This window comes from Prionailurus bengalensis, chromosome B3 (assembly GCF_016509475.1).
Source record: "Prionailurus bengalensis isolate Pbe53 chromosome B3, Fcat_Pben_1.1_paternal_pri, whole genome shotgun sequence".
Lineage (NCBI taxonomy): Eukaryota > Metazoa > Chordata > Mammalia > Carnivora > Felidae > Prionailurus > Prionailurus bengalensis.
Window position 1 is genome coordinate 142,438,689 of NC_057355.1, and position 13,397 is coordinate 142,452,085.

Here is a 13,397-nt window from a genome sequence, read left to right on the forward strand (position 1 = left end):
CATGCGGTTTTTACTCTCGACGCATTAGCATGGCGAGTGCACGGCCATTTATCATCACTCACTGTAATGTACTCGCTGGCACCGCGCGCAGGACAGTAGGGGATGAGGCAGAAGTGGCTCGAACCGTAAATCAATTAGAAAACAAAAGCTTGTGCTCCGTGCGCAATTTTAGGCAAATTATATATTACAAAAGGCTGCCAACTGGGCGTTAGCTCCCAGGTGCCTGCCTTCCCCTCGCGTTCTTAGCCCGCGGTTAACCCTTTGGAAGAAAAGTCAAAATAGGAAATTACACTCGTGTCATCTTGAAATGTTGCAGTAACAAAAGTGAAATTAAAGATGACGAATTTTAAGTCAGTGTATAAGAGCACACGTTGCCCAGAGGAATCTTCTAGCTGCTGGAGGCAGATCGGGATTTCCTATCTCTGTTAAAACAAAAAACAAAAAACAAAAACCCCCCGAGGCAAGGCCGCGGTCAACTCCAGTGAAGAAAGATGCGCGAATCCCAGGGAAGGAAGCTTCTTTCTCCCTCTCCTTTGTAATGAATGGAGTGCAAGGCTACGTTGTAAGAGTCCCGAAGATGCTTTCCATTTACAACGATGAAACTTAACTACGACACCGACACCGCTCAGGTTTCTCCTTATGAAAGGACAAACTGAGCAGAGAACTGTCCCTCCACAAAACCCAGGCCGGTGTCCGCGTAAGAAGCACCCCAGCGGGGAGGACTCTGTGGCTGAGATTCCCGTTCACTGACAACACAAGGAAACCTCAGGAGGGATCTACCCCAAGGGTGCAGGACGGTGCCCAAGCCAGTGCTTTCAAACTCTAAGCAGGTGGCAAGCACCGTTGTTTTTGTTATTTTAAAATATTTTAATTCATTTAAACTGTGGAATGCAGGATGGTATTTAGAAAGCTGGTAAATTCCAACACTAAACCCCATAGGTGTTAAGAATTTGCTCCGCCCTCCCAAGAAAGTCTGACTTACTGAATGAGAGAAAAGATGACAATTTTCAAACACGGAATGCTCAATGTCAAAACGACTCGAAGCAAAAACCTTCCAACACTCTGAGACCCTGAAATGGCTTTCTATTCTGCACCCTTAGTCAAACAAGACATCCTCCGCAAGGACCAGACGGAAAATTAACTCTCCAGAACGTCTCCCTTCCTCCTATTTACAGACCTTTCTTCCCGAAAACAGAAGTTCGTGCTCATAGTCCTGATGAAGTCGTAAAGACAACTCAGGAAAACACACACACACACACACACACACACACACACACAACACACAATGCTTTCTTCAGATTAATTTTGATGATTATTTTGGCTGTAGGGTTACATAACATTTGTTGAAATCTGTTAGAAATAATTGTTCTTATATTCTTAAAAATTAGGGTGTGCCGACCGTACGTACTTCTGGTATAAAAAGCTATTCTGCCACAGAACACATGCACTTAACAGTTATACTGAAGCAAAATTTAATTTGACACTATGGAGAAAGGCAAAATAACTTCCATTTCAACAGGGCTCTCACCACCGTGACACTATCGCCACCTACTGGCCTTCTGGTAGAACAGGTTGGGGCCGCCAGGTTCTTGGATTCTTTGCCTGGGTAAGCAAGGCCTTCACAGCAACTTACCCTAAATCCACACTGGGCTTATCTAGAAGAGCTACTGTTTCAGCCTGACTCCAGCAAAACCTGGTTTCTAAAAAATCCTAGTCTACTTCTTAAGTACTGTATACTATTTTTACAAGGATCCTGAAACATTCAAATATCGAAAATGATTTGCACATGAAAAACATTTAAGTTTGAAAAGAAGTATTTTCACATACCCTGAAAAAAATGAACAAGAGTAAGAAAAAGAAACTATTCCAAACACTCCTGAAGCTCTGGACAGAATTCCTTTTTCTTTCTGTAAACACCAAGTCTTTTTCCTGTTGGAGACCAAGTTGGGGCCTAAGAATACATCTTCAAAAATTACAGTGTTAACCCGACATGATTTATTTCGAAGTTCCTAAAACGTTTTTAGATGAAAAGCCTTTAAGGTCATACTTTAAAGGAAGGATAACTGAACACTCCTCACCTTATAAAGAAAGCAAAATCGGAGAACGGTTTGGTTTATCGTGATGTATCTGCTGCAAGAGAAGACATTCCTAACTTGTACTATAAAAATAAAAGAGCAAAACAGAAAGCTTACTCCTGGTGGCCGGTTTTAGCTGTAACTCGCTCCCGAGGCAAACCTGGGTAGATGCGCCTGGGATGGGTGGGGAGGGTTGTCGGGCGGGGTCAGAAAGCGACCCTGACAGGGTCTCCTCAGGGTCTCCGGGGCACAGGGGCCCAACAGAGGCAAGCCGGGGGTCCTGCCAAAGCGCCGGCTGCCTGCCCACCCCCAGCCCCCAAAAAGTCAGAGTCAGAAACCAGCCGCAGATTCCCTGCAGATTTTTTTAATGATTGGTATTTTCACCTTCTCGAGCACTCTAAATACTTGAGTCGCTGTAGCTCATGACCAGGCCGGAGGCCCTCAAGAGCTTACTTTTCAAAGAGGATTCTTGTTTCTTTGTGGCCGACAGGCAACCCGGCGAGGTGTTCTTCCGTTCCCTTTTCTGCCAAAAGGAGGTATTCTAGATGAGACTCAGTAATATTGTATCTGGTACAAAATAATCACTGTGTTTGGGAAAGATTAATATCTAAAATCGTTTGTTTGGCTTCAATAAAAAGAAGTAATATTGCTAAATATGTAAGTATGACATTTTGAAGAATTTACCATATTGCCTGGGTCTGGTAGCTATGCTTAAGGAAATTAAAAACCACCACCGTCAGCATATTTGATCCTTATTAAAGTTCTGTCTTGAACGATCACTCACATAAAACAAAAATAAACCAAGAAGAAATTTAAATAAAACCTATGGATTACAAGAGTTTGAAGATGAAAAAATGAACAATATTCTGGCTTTAAAAAATTGATTTAGCATGCAGCTTCTCTTTATAGTCCCTTGATAAAAATGAAATCTCCCTAACAAACACTTAATAAAACCTGTCAATATCTCTGGGAAGAAAAATGACACGAATGCATTAAGTATTAAATACCCTTGGAAAAAGTCACATATTCCATGAATTTTTGATGCACTATCTTGACATTAATGTAAAACCTTGATATTTATAATTGACAGAGATTTAATAAAGCACAAAAGAAGATGGCTGAGGCATGGCACACGCATGGTCCGGGCTGATCAGAAATGAGAGCTCCCGGCATGTGCTTCCACTAAATAAACAGTTAATACGTGTGCCTCGGGTGAGCTGCAGTCTTATTTTAAGCTCACACAACAAACCTTTGTGGAGAACCCAAATAAGCAGATTTCGTTATTATGTGAACTCCTAATTCAGAAACATCTAGTATGCGAAACAGCTTTGGAACAGCTCGGCCTGGAACAAAACGCATTTGACTTAAAGTTTGTTTTCTTTTTCACATCTAACAGAAAGCATTTTTCACTTAAACCGGGGATAAATGCTCCCACCTACAGAGAGACAGGCATCTCTGAAAATAATTCTCAGAAGGAACATATTCAACCTGAGGAAAGATTCAAACCCCTCTACGGGGAAATAAAGGATTAGGACACGCAAACGGCCTCAAAGACACAAACAGCAAACGCTTCTCAAAATCAGATCGTTACTTTTCTGAAGAGCACTCACTTCCACCTAGACCGACTTTTATGGGGAAATCAAGTTGAATACATTTAATAATCCTCTTCAAAGAGGCATTTAAATATACTAAAAGGACAGTGGCTCAGTTCATAAAAATGACTCCTAAATACTATATCTTGAAGAATTTATGGCCTGTTACAATATATAATTGTTAGTTTCAAAAATACATATGGTAGTTCAGTGACTTATTAATGGCTCTATAGTATCAGGAATGGCAAAACATGTAATTTAGAAGTTGGATCTCATTTATTCTGATCAAAAAACATAACAGCATGCAATTACAATTTTCCAACTAAAATATGGCGAAGACTGTATTTGGCTTTACTTCTTAAGTGTATATGAAAAGGGACTGGGGTGCCTGGGTGGCTCAGTCGGTTAAGCGTCCAACTCTTGGTTTCAGCTCAGGTCATGACCTCACGGTTGGTGAGTTCAAGCCCCGTGTCGGGCTCTGTGCTGACAGCACGGAACCCCCTTGGGATCCCCCCCTCTCTCCCTGTCTCTCCCCGGCCCGTGCTTTCTCTCTCTCTCTCTCTCAAAGTAAATAAACTAACTTTTAAAAAAATAACTAAAAGGGACAGCAGGGTTAACTAGCTGTGGGTCCTTGCACCTAACTCCAGCGATGGCTCCGTTTCTCTTATTTCTACAAGGATAAAGTCAGCCACAGAACCTCAGATTTGAACTATGTGGGTGCATGCAATTACACGTTTGGGAACTGGGGCCCCTGCTCACGTAAGCAAGAGCCCCTCGGTGTTTTCAATGCCCCTGAGAGATTCCTCCACAAAACAGCCCCCCGGCATCTTCCCTAAGCCCAGTGTGGATCGGGGTCTCCACAAATGTTAGGTTCGGTGCAAGGTGAGGAGAAAAGACAGAGGCAAAAGGCAGCTTCATCCGCCGCCCCCCCCCCCCCAAAGTCACAGGGGGAAGAGGGTCAGAGGGAGGTCTGAAGGAAAGAAGGATTTCCCCTGCAGGAAGCTGAATGAAGGAGACAGGGCAGAAGGGAAATAAAAAGAAGGAGAGTGGGATACGGTCCGGATGGCAGAGGACAGCAGGAGAGAAACAGGGGGGAGCACCAGGAGCGGGGTGGGGAGGGGGGAGCAGGAGGAAGGTTTGCTTGAAACACTGAAGCATCTCTCCGAGGAAGGCTGCGCAGGCTTCTGGAGCGCCAACCCACCCTGTGCTTTCTAAGTGCACATAACACAGCTTAACGGAATGACAAACTGCAAAACATCTACTGAATCTAAAATGTTTTGATGACCATAAATCAGAATCGAAGCATGGTTCGTGTAGCTGACTCTTGAGAGAAAAAGATCAATTTTGAAGACTTTTATTTTTAAACACAGATTACATCCAACTCTTCAGGGAATATTGCATCGTAAAGTTCTTTGAATTCACTCAATATGATCAAATAAATACATCAATACACATTAAATTTAAGTTATTTGCTTTCCACTTATATATGCATATTTAATTTCTCTACAAAAATGTATATTACTTCATAGCAAAAATTTTTAAATAAAGAAAATGTGATTAGTGGAGAAGCACCCACATTGTTCAGTAAACTTATAAACTTACTTTAAGATGGAAGAATTGGGTTTTTCACTGGGAAACCTACACCCAGTTAAAATTGAGATTTGTTCAAACAGTGCGAAAGATATGCCTCTTTAAAAACTTCACTAGTTACCAATTATAAACCCTGAAGACAGTCAACCATGAACCAAATATAATCCTAATCACCATTTTTTGACTGTCAACCATTTATGCACTCACCAAATATTTATTGACTCGGAAAAAAAGCTGAAAACAGGTTAGGACTAGAAATTCGTTCACTCAACCAATGTCTTCTTTACTATCTGAAGCGGAAGGCACTCTGGCAGGTGCTGTGTGACAGGTGGACAAAAAGACATGGTAACACCCTCGGGGCGGGGGGCAGGGGGGTCTGCCTAGCTGCAGTCGGACGAGTCACTTAAAACAGGATGGGAGAGGCAACAGCTCGGACCCTTCTCCAGGGCCACCTTTGCCAATCACCCTGGTTCCCTACCCTGCCTCCTCCCGGCCCCATTCCTTTATTTCCCAGGCCTCCCCCCAGCACACTCGCTTGAGGCATGTTTCTCTCCCACAGTAGGGAACCTCAGTGAGGCAGCGACCACGCCTATTTTGACCACCAGAGAATCCCCGGTGGGTTGCACGGTGCTTCATTCAAGGGCCTCTTCTTCCTCCAAGTGCAAAGGAAACACTGCCCTTTGCTGGGCGGCAGAGGAGAGCACTGACCTTGTGGAATGAGATTTCCTCTCTACCGCTCCATAATGGCCTGAACAAGAGGCAAGAAAACAGGAGGGGACAACTTCCCAAATCACCATGACCCCACGGGTGGTAAGAGGCAGAGCCAGAGGACTAGGTAACGTGGCTGCGGTGCAGCTACGACCAGGGAAATGTGGACCCCACGCTCCTTTTCCGAGAGGCGTTTCCACAGGCTTCTCTCCCTCTCCTTTTCTTCTACCTTCCATCTCTTATGATGAGGATATTCTCCCACCATCTAGGGGCCAGAAAATAGTCTCTTTTTCCAAATCTATCCTTAAGCAAATTTATTTGACAAAGCTCCACTCTACCGTAATAATCCGAGAGGGAGCAAGCTGGACCAAGCACAGCAGCCCTCGGTACCACGGTCACCAAACTGCCCTCCACCGTGCTCCGCCTCACCCAGCAGCGTGCACCTGGGACAAGCTGAGCCCATCACCTCCCATGTGACCTCGCGTCACCCGGGGCCCCGTGCCTCCATTTCTCCACCTGAAAAGGGGGTTGGACAAGTAACTTCTAGCTTCTTTTAAAGTTCGAAAATCCTTTGTTTCTTTGCCTTGTGACACCCCCCACCTAAGCATCTCAATCTGCTAACTGACCTAATGACTCTGACCCAGAATCATGCTTCTCCGCATAGTCAGTGCTTATTGATAAGGTACTTACACCTGCAGCTCCGCACCCTTATCAGTAAGCAAAGTGGAAACGCACAGAGTGGTGACAGCAGTCATTGTCTTAGAAGGACAGCCTGGCTTCAAAGAAGCAGGCTAGGATTGCTTGGCATGGCTTCATCCCTCCGTCCTTTTCGTTTCAGCTGTTTCAGATTTCAGTGATTCGGGATAAAGACTCTGGACTCTGGTTAGATGAATCAATCCAGCATGATGAGAGCCCCCAGTCATTTGCAGGAGGAGAGCATTATGACCACCAGTGTGAAACCAATTTCCTTGATAAGGTGACTGACATTCAGAGCGTGCATATAAAACTCTTGTCCTAGAAAAGGAAGTACCACGCTTGGTACATAGGAGAGCTCTCTGCATGAAAGAGGAGAGAGAGAGAGACAAAGGGAGACACAGAGGGGGAGGGAGGGAGGCTGGTATCGACAACGGCCATTTGCTAAGCACGCCGTGCAAGGAACTCTGTTGAGAACTTTACACGTATTTGTATATAGCTGACCCTTGAACAATGCAGTCTGAACCACACAGGCCCACTTACGTACGGGTTTGCTACGGTTCAGTGGTGCGAAAGTACCTTCTCTTCTTAGGATTTTCTCAGTAACATTTTCTTTCCTCTACCTTACTTTATCGTAAGAACCCAGTACATAACACATACACAAAATACGTGTTAATCAACGGCGTCTATTATCCGTAAGGCTTCTGGTCAACAGTAGGCTACTGGCAGTTCAGTTGTGGGGGAGTCAAAAGTTACAAGCAGATTTTCAACTGCACAGGGGGTGGTGGGGGTCAGTCCCCAACCCCTGCATTGCCCGAGGATCAACTATAATTTAATTATCATGAAGCCAATGAAATAGGCACTATTATTAGCCCTCTCTTACTGATGCCATAACTGATGGACAAAGAAATTACCAGTATGTCCAAGGTTATCCTGTTTATAAATGGTGGGGCTGGGAAAATGATTTAGGCCACTGTTTTTTTAGAGATTACTTTATTTAAAAAAAAATTAAAAAAAAAATTTTTTTTTTAACGTTTACTTATTTTTGAGACAGAGAGAGACAGAGCATGAACAGGGGAGGGGCAGAGAGAGAGGGAGACACAGAATCTGAAATAGGCTCCAGGCTCTGAGCTGTCAGCACAGAGCCCGACGCGGGGCTCGAACTCACGGACTGTGAGATCATGACCTGAGCTGAAGTCGGACGCTTAACCGACCGAGCCACCCAGGCGCCCCTAAAAAAATTTTTTTTACGTTTATTTATTTTTGGGAGAGTGAGACAAAGTGAGAGTGGGGGAGGGGCAGAGAGAGAGGGAGACACAGAATCCCAAGCAGCTCCAGGCTCCGAGCTATCAGCACAGAGCCTGACGTGGGGCTCAAACCCACGAACGGTGAGATCATGACCTGAGCCGAAGTCAGACACTTAACCGACTGAGCCACTCAGGCGCCCCGAGATTACTTTAAGGCAAAAGACAATCAGATGTTCTAATTTTATAAATAAAGCCTAAGTACTGATGTGGTAAATACAATTTTTTCTTAATGAAATTCTAGAAAAGTACCTGGCAGATACTGCTCTCATGTAAAATGCAGCATATTGGGGCATCTGGCCGGCTCAGTCAGAAGAGCATGGGACTCCAGATCTCAGGGTTGTGAGTTCGAGCCCTACGTTGAGTGTAGAGACTTCTTGAATAAATTAATAAACAAACTTCAAGTTCCGCGTAAATGCACTGCCACACCTGGCAAGCCGGCACCCGGGGCCCCCCTGAGTACCCCTTGCGCTGGGGACCCAGCTCCACACGCTGCAGGCCCTGCAACAGCAGCCAGGGCCTCGCGGCCACAGCCCGGCCGGTGGCAGTGTGCGTGCACCGACCACAACCCAGCCACCACAGAAGGGTGCCCACAGCCCACCCAGGGGACCCCCCCGGGGCAGGTGGCGTGGGTGACCAGGGCAGTTCGCACTACCTGGCCCCAGACGACACCTTCTGCATGAAGCAACTCCTTCAAGACCAGAAGACGTAACTGATTTACAGAGAGTCGGGCAAGTTGAGGGGAGAGAGGAATATGCTCCTAATAAAATAGGACAAAATCTTAGAAAAAGAACTAAATAAAACAGAGTTGAACCATCTACCAGATAGCGTTCAGAGTAGTGACCAGGAAGATGCTCACCGAGCTCAGAAGAAGGGACAAACACAGTGAGAGCTTCAACAAAGAGATAAAAATATAAAAAAGAATCTGAGGTGAAAAATACAATAACTAAAATATAAAATACACTACAGGGAATCAACAGGAGATCGGAAGATGCAAAATGGAATAGCAAGCTGGAAGACAGGGTAGAGAAATCACCCAGCTAAAACAGCAAGAAGAAAAAAGAATTTTTTTTCTTTTTCTTTTCTTTTTTTTTGAGAGTGTGAGCAGGGGAGGGGCAGAGGGAGAGGGAGGGAGGGAGAGAGAGATAGGAAGGGGGAGGGGGAGGAGGGGGGCGAGAAGGGGAGAGGGAGAGAGATAGAGAGAGGGAGAGAGAGAGAGAGGGAGAGGGTGGGTGACAGGGAGGAATATCTTAAGCAGGTTCTACACCCAGTGTGGAGCCCAATACGGGGCTCAATCTAACCTGAGCCAAAATCAAGAGTCAGACGCTTAACTGACTGAGCCACCCAGGCACTCCCAAAAAAGAATCTTATTTTTATTTATTTTTATTTTTGAGAGACAGAGCTTGCACACTAGCAGGGGAGAGGGGCAGGGGGAGAGAGAGAATCCCAGGCAGGCTTCACACTTAGTGTGGAGTCCGATGTGGGGCTTGATCCCACAACTCTGGGATCATGACCTGAGCTGAAATCAAGAGTTGGACGCTCAACCGACGGAGCCACCCAGGACCCTCCCTGAAAAAAGAATTTAAAAAATGAGGCAGTTAAGGGGCCTCTGGAACAACACCAAGTGCACTAACATTCACAGGCTCCCAGAGGGAGAAGAAAGAGAGAAAGGGATAGAAAACCTACCCGAAGAAACAGTGGCCGAACATCTCTCACCTGGTGAAGAAACACGCGCCAAATCAGAGAAGCACAGAGAGTTCCAAATAAGATGAACCCCAAGAGACCCACAGCAAGACACAGTCTAATTACCGTTTCAACAGTTACAGATAAAGAGAGAATCGTAAAAACGGCAGGAGATAAACAACTAGTTCTGTACAAGGGAGCCCCCACCTAACACTAGGAGATGATTTTTCAGTAGAAACTTTACAGGCCGGGGGCTCCTGGGTGCCTCAGTTGGCTGAGCAGCAGACTCTTGATTTTGGCTCAAGTCATGATCCCAGGCTCGTGGATTGAGCCCCATGCTGGGCTCTGTGTTAAGCGTGGAGCCTCTGCTTAAGATTCTCACCACCCCTTCTCCCATTCCTGTTGCCTCTCAGAAGAAAGAAAAGAAAAGGAAAAAAGGAAGGAAGAAAGAAAAAAGAGAAGAAAGAAAGGAAAGAAAAAAAGAAAAAGAAAGAAACTACAGGCAGGAAAGGAGAGGAGAGGAGAGGAGAGGAGAGGAGAGGAGAGGAGAGGAGAGGAGAGGAGAGGAGAGGAAAGGAAAGGAAAGGAAAGGAAAGGAAAGGAAAGGAAAGGAAAGGAAAGGAAAGGAAAGGAAAGGAAAAAAAAAGAAAAAGAAAGAAACTACAGGCCAGAAGGGAGTAGCACAATATGTTCATGGTCCTGAAGGCCAAGACTTAGAACCGAGAGTATTCTACCCAACCCAGCAAGGCTACCACCACTCAGAATTGAGAGAGATCAGGAGTTTCCCAGACAAGCAAAAGCTAAAGCAGAGCACCACCACCAAACTGGCTTTACAGGAAATGTTAAGCAGACTTCTTTAAACAGAAAAGTCCACAACTAGAGATTAAAAAAATACACAAGAAAAACTTCACTGGTTAACATACAGCACACAGTTAGTACAAAGACTAAAAAACAAAGTAGTAAAATCATCTAGACCTACAATAATTCATCCAAGGATACACAGAACCGTAAGATGTGCAAAAATATGACGTCAAAACATGAAAGTCCATCAAAACCCTGTTGGTACTAATAAATGAATTCAGTACAGTCGTGAGATACAAATAATACACATAAATTGATTACCCACAAACCTGTTGCATTTCCATACTCTAATAATAAACCATCAGAAAGAGAAATTAAGAAAATAATCCTGGGGCACCTGGGTGGCTCAGTCGGTTAAGCATCCGATTTTGGCTCAGGTCATGATCTCGCAGTTCAGGAGTCGAGCCCCACGTCAGGCTCTGTGCCAACGGCTCAGAGCCTGGAGCCTGCTTCAGCGTCTGTGTCTCCCTCTCTCTCTGCCCCTCCCCCACTCACGCTGTCTCTGTTTCTCTCTCAAAAATAAATAAATATTTTTAAAAATCCCATTTACAAGTTCATCAAAAAGAATAAAGTCCCTAGGAATAAATTTCACTAAGGAGGTGAAAGGCCTGTACTCTGAAAACTAAAACACTGATGAAAAAAATTCAAGATGACACAAATGAATGGAAAGATACACTGTGTTCATGGAGGAACAAGTAATTGTTAAAATGTCTACACTACCCCAAGCAATTTACAGATTTGATGCAATCCCTACCAAATACCAACAGCTTTTTCTCACAGAACTAGAACAAATAGTCGTTGAGATTTGTGTGGAACCACAAAAGACCCCGAATAGGCAAAGCAATCCCGAGAAACAAGAACAAAGCTGGAGGCATCACCGCCCAGGTTTCAAACTAGGCTACAAAGCTGTAGTGATCAAACAGTATGGCACTGGCAGAAAGACCAACAGAACAGAACACAGAGTCCGGAAATAAATCCACACTTCCACGGCCAAATTCTGACAAAGGAGGCGAGAATACACAATAGGGGCAAAAGACAGCCTCTTCAATTAACGGTGCTGGGAAAACTGGACCAGTTTCTGACATCACATACAAAAAAACTCAAATGGATTAAAGGCTTCAATGTGAGAGCGGAAACCATAAAACTGCTAGGAAAAAACAAAGGCAGTAAGCTCTTGGACACTAGTCTGAGCAATATTTTTCTGGATCTGTCTCCTCAAACAAGGGCAATAAAAGCAAAAATAAAATGGGACTGTATCAAACTAAAAAAACTTTTGTACAGTGAAGGAAACCATCAACAAACTAAAAGGCAATTTACTGAATGGGAGAAGATATTTGCAAATGATATAACCAATAAGGAGTTAATATATAAAATATATAAAAGAACTCATACAACTCAGTATCAAAAAAAAAAAAAAAAAAAAAAGCCAAACAAGGGGCACCTGGGTGGCTCAGTCGGTTGAGCGTCCGACTTCAGCTCAGGCCATGATCTCACAGCTCGTGGGTTCGAGCCCTGCGTCGGGCACTGTGCTGACAGCTCGGAGCCTGGAGCCTGCTTTGGATTCTGTGTCTCCCTCTCTCTCTGCCCCTCCCCCACTCATGCACACGCGCTCTCTCTCTCTCTCTCAAAAATAAATAAACATTAAAAAAGTTAAAAAAAAAAAAAAAGCCAAACAATCCAATTAAAAAACAGGCAGAGGACCTGAATACATATTTTCCGGAGACACACAGATGGCCAACAGCCACATGAAAAGTCGCTCAACATCACTCAACATCGGGGAAACTATAAATCAAAACTACAAGCAGATGTCACCTCACACCTGCCAGAATGGGTAAGATCAAGCACACAGGAAACACCAGGTGTTGGTGGGGATGTGGAGAAATGGGAACCCTCCTGCCCCGCCGGTGGGAGTGCAAACTGGTGCAGCCACTCGGGACGACAGTATGGAGGTTCCTCAAGAAATTAAAAGCAGAACTACCGTAGGACGTGATACTTCCATTTCTTGGTATTTAACTGAAGAAAATGAAAACGCTAATTTGAAAAAACACATGTACTCCTACGTCCACTGCAGCATTATTTACAATAGCCAAGGTATGGAAGCAACCGAAGTGTCCACCAATAGATACGTGGATAAAGATGTGGTGTGTGTGTGTGTACAATATGTATTATAACATATTATGATATAATTACACATTATGTCATACCTTAGTGTGACATAATATTTTAATTATACGTACATAAAAAATATACACGATGGAACATTATGCAGCCATAGAAAAAGAATGAAATCTTGCCATTTGCAACAACATGGATGGACGAAGAGGGTATTAAGTGAAATGAGCCAGAGAGAGAAAGACGAATACCATACGATTTCACTTATATGTGGAATCTAAAAAATGAAACAAAACAGAAACAGACTCAAATACAGAGAACACTCTGGTGGTTAACAGAGGCGAGAGGGGTGGGGATGGGTCAAATGGGGAGCAAGATTAAAAGGTATAAACTTCCAGTTATAAAATAAATAAGACGTGTGGACGCAACATACAGGTTAGGGAATATAGTTAATAATAACAGAGTAACTCTGGCAACGATGGTCACGAGACTCACCATGCTGGTCACTTTGTAATGTATGTGATGCTGAATCACTACGTTGTACCCCTGAAGCCAGTGTAATATTGTATGTCAACTACCCTTCAATAAAATACAATCAAAACAAAATGCAGCTGAGAGATATTTTAAAGGATACTATAAAGCAGGCAATATTAGCAAGACAAAGACTGTGAATCTATTTCCCAACCACCAGAAAGGATACCGTATTTAGTTAAAAGTAACTATCCACAGTCATAAAATCTCACACCTGGATGGTAACTTCGAGATCCTCTGGTCCAATT

General features: G+C 44.1%; 1 protein-coding gene across 3 annotated transcripts in view; it reads right to left on the reverse strand.

The window, feature by feature from the left end:
- The window catches only part of SETD3 (SET domain containing 3, actin histidine methyltransferase), an 80,492-nt gene that overhangs the window by 18,087 nt on the left and 49,008 nt on the right, over nt 1-13,397 (reverse strand). The window lies entirely within an intron of this gene.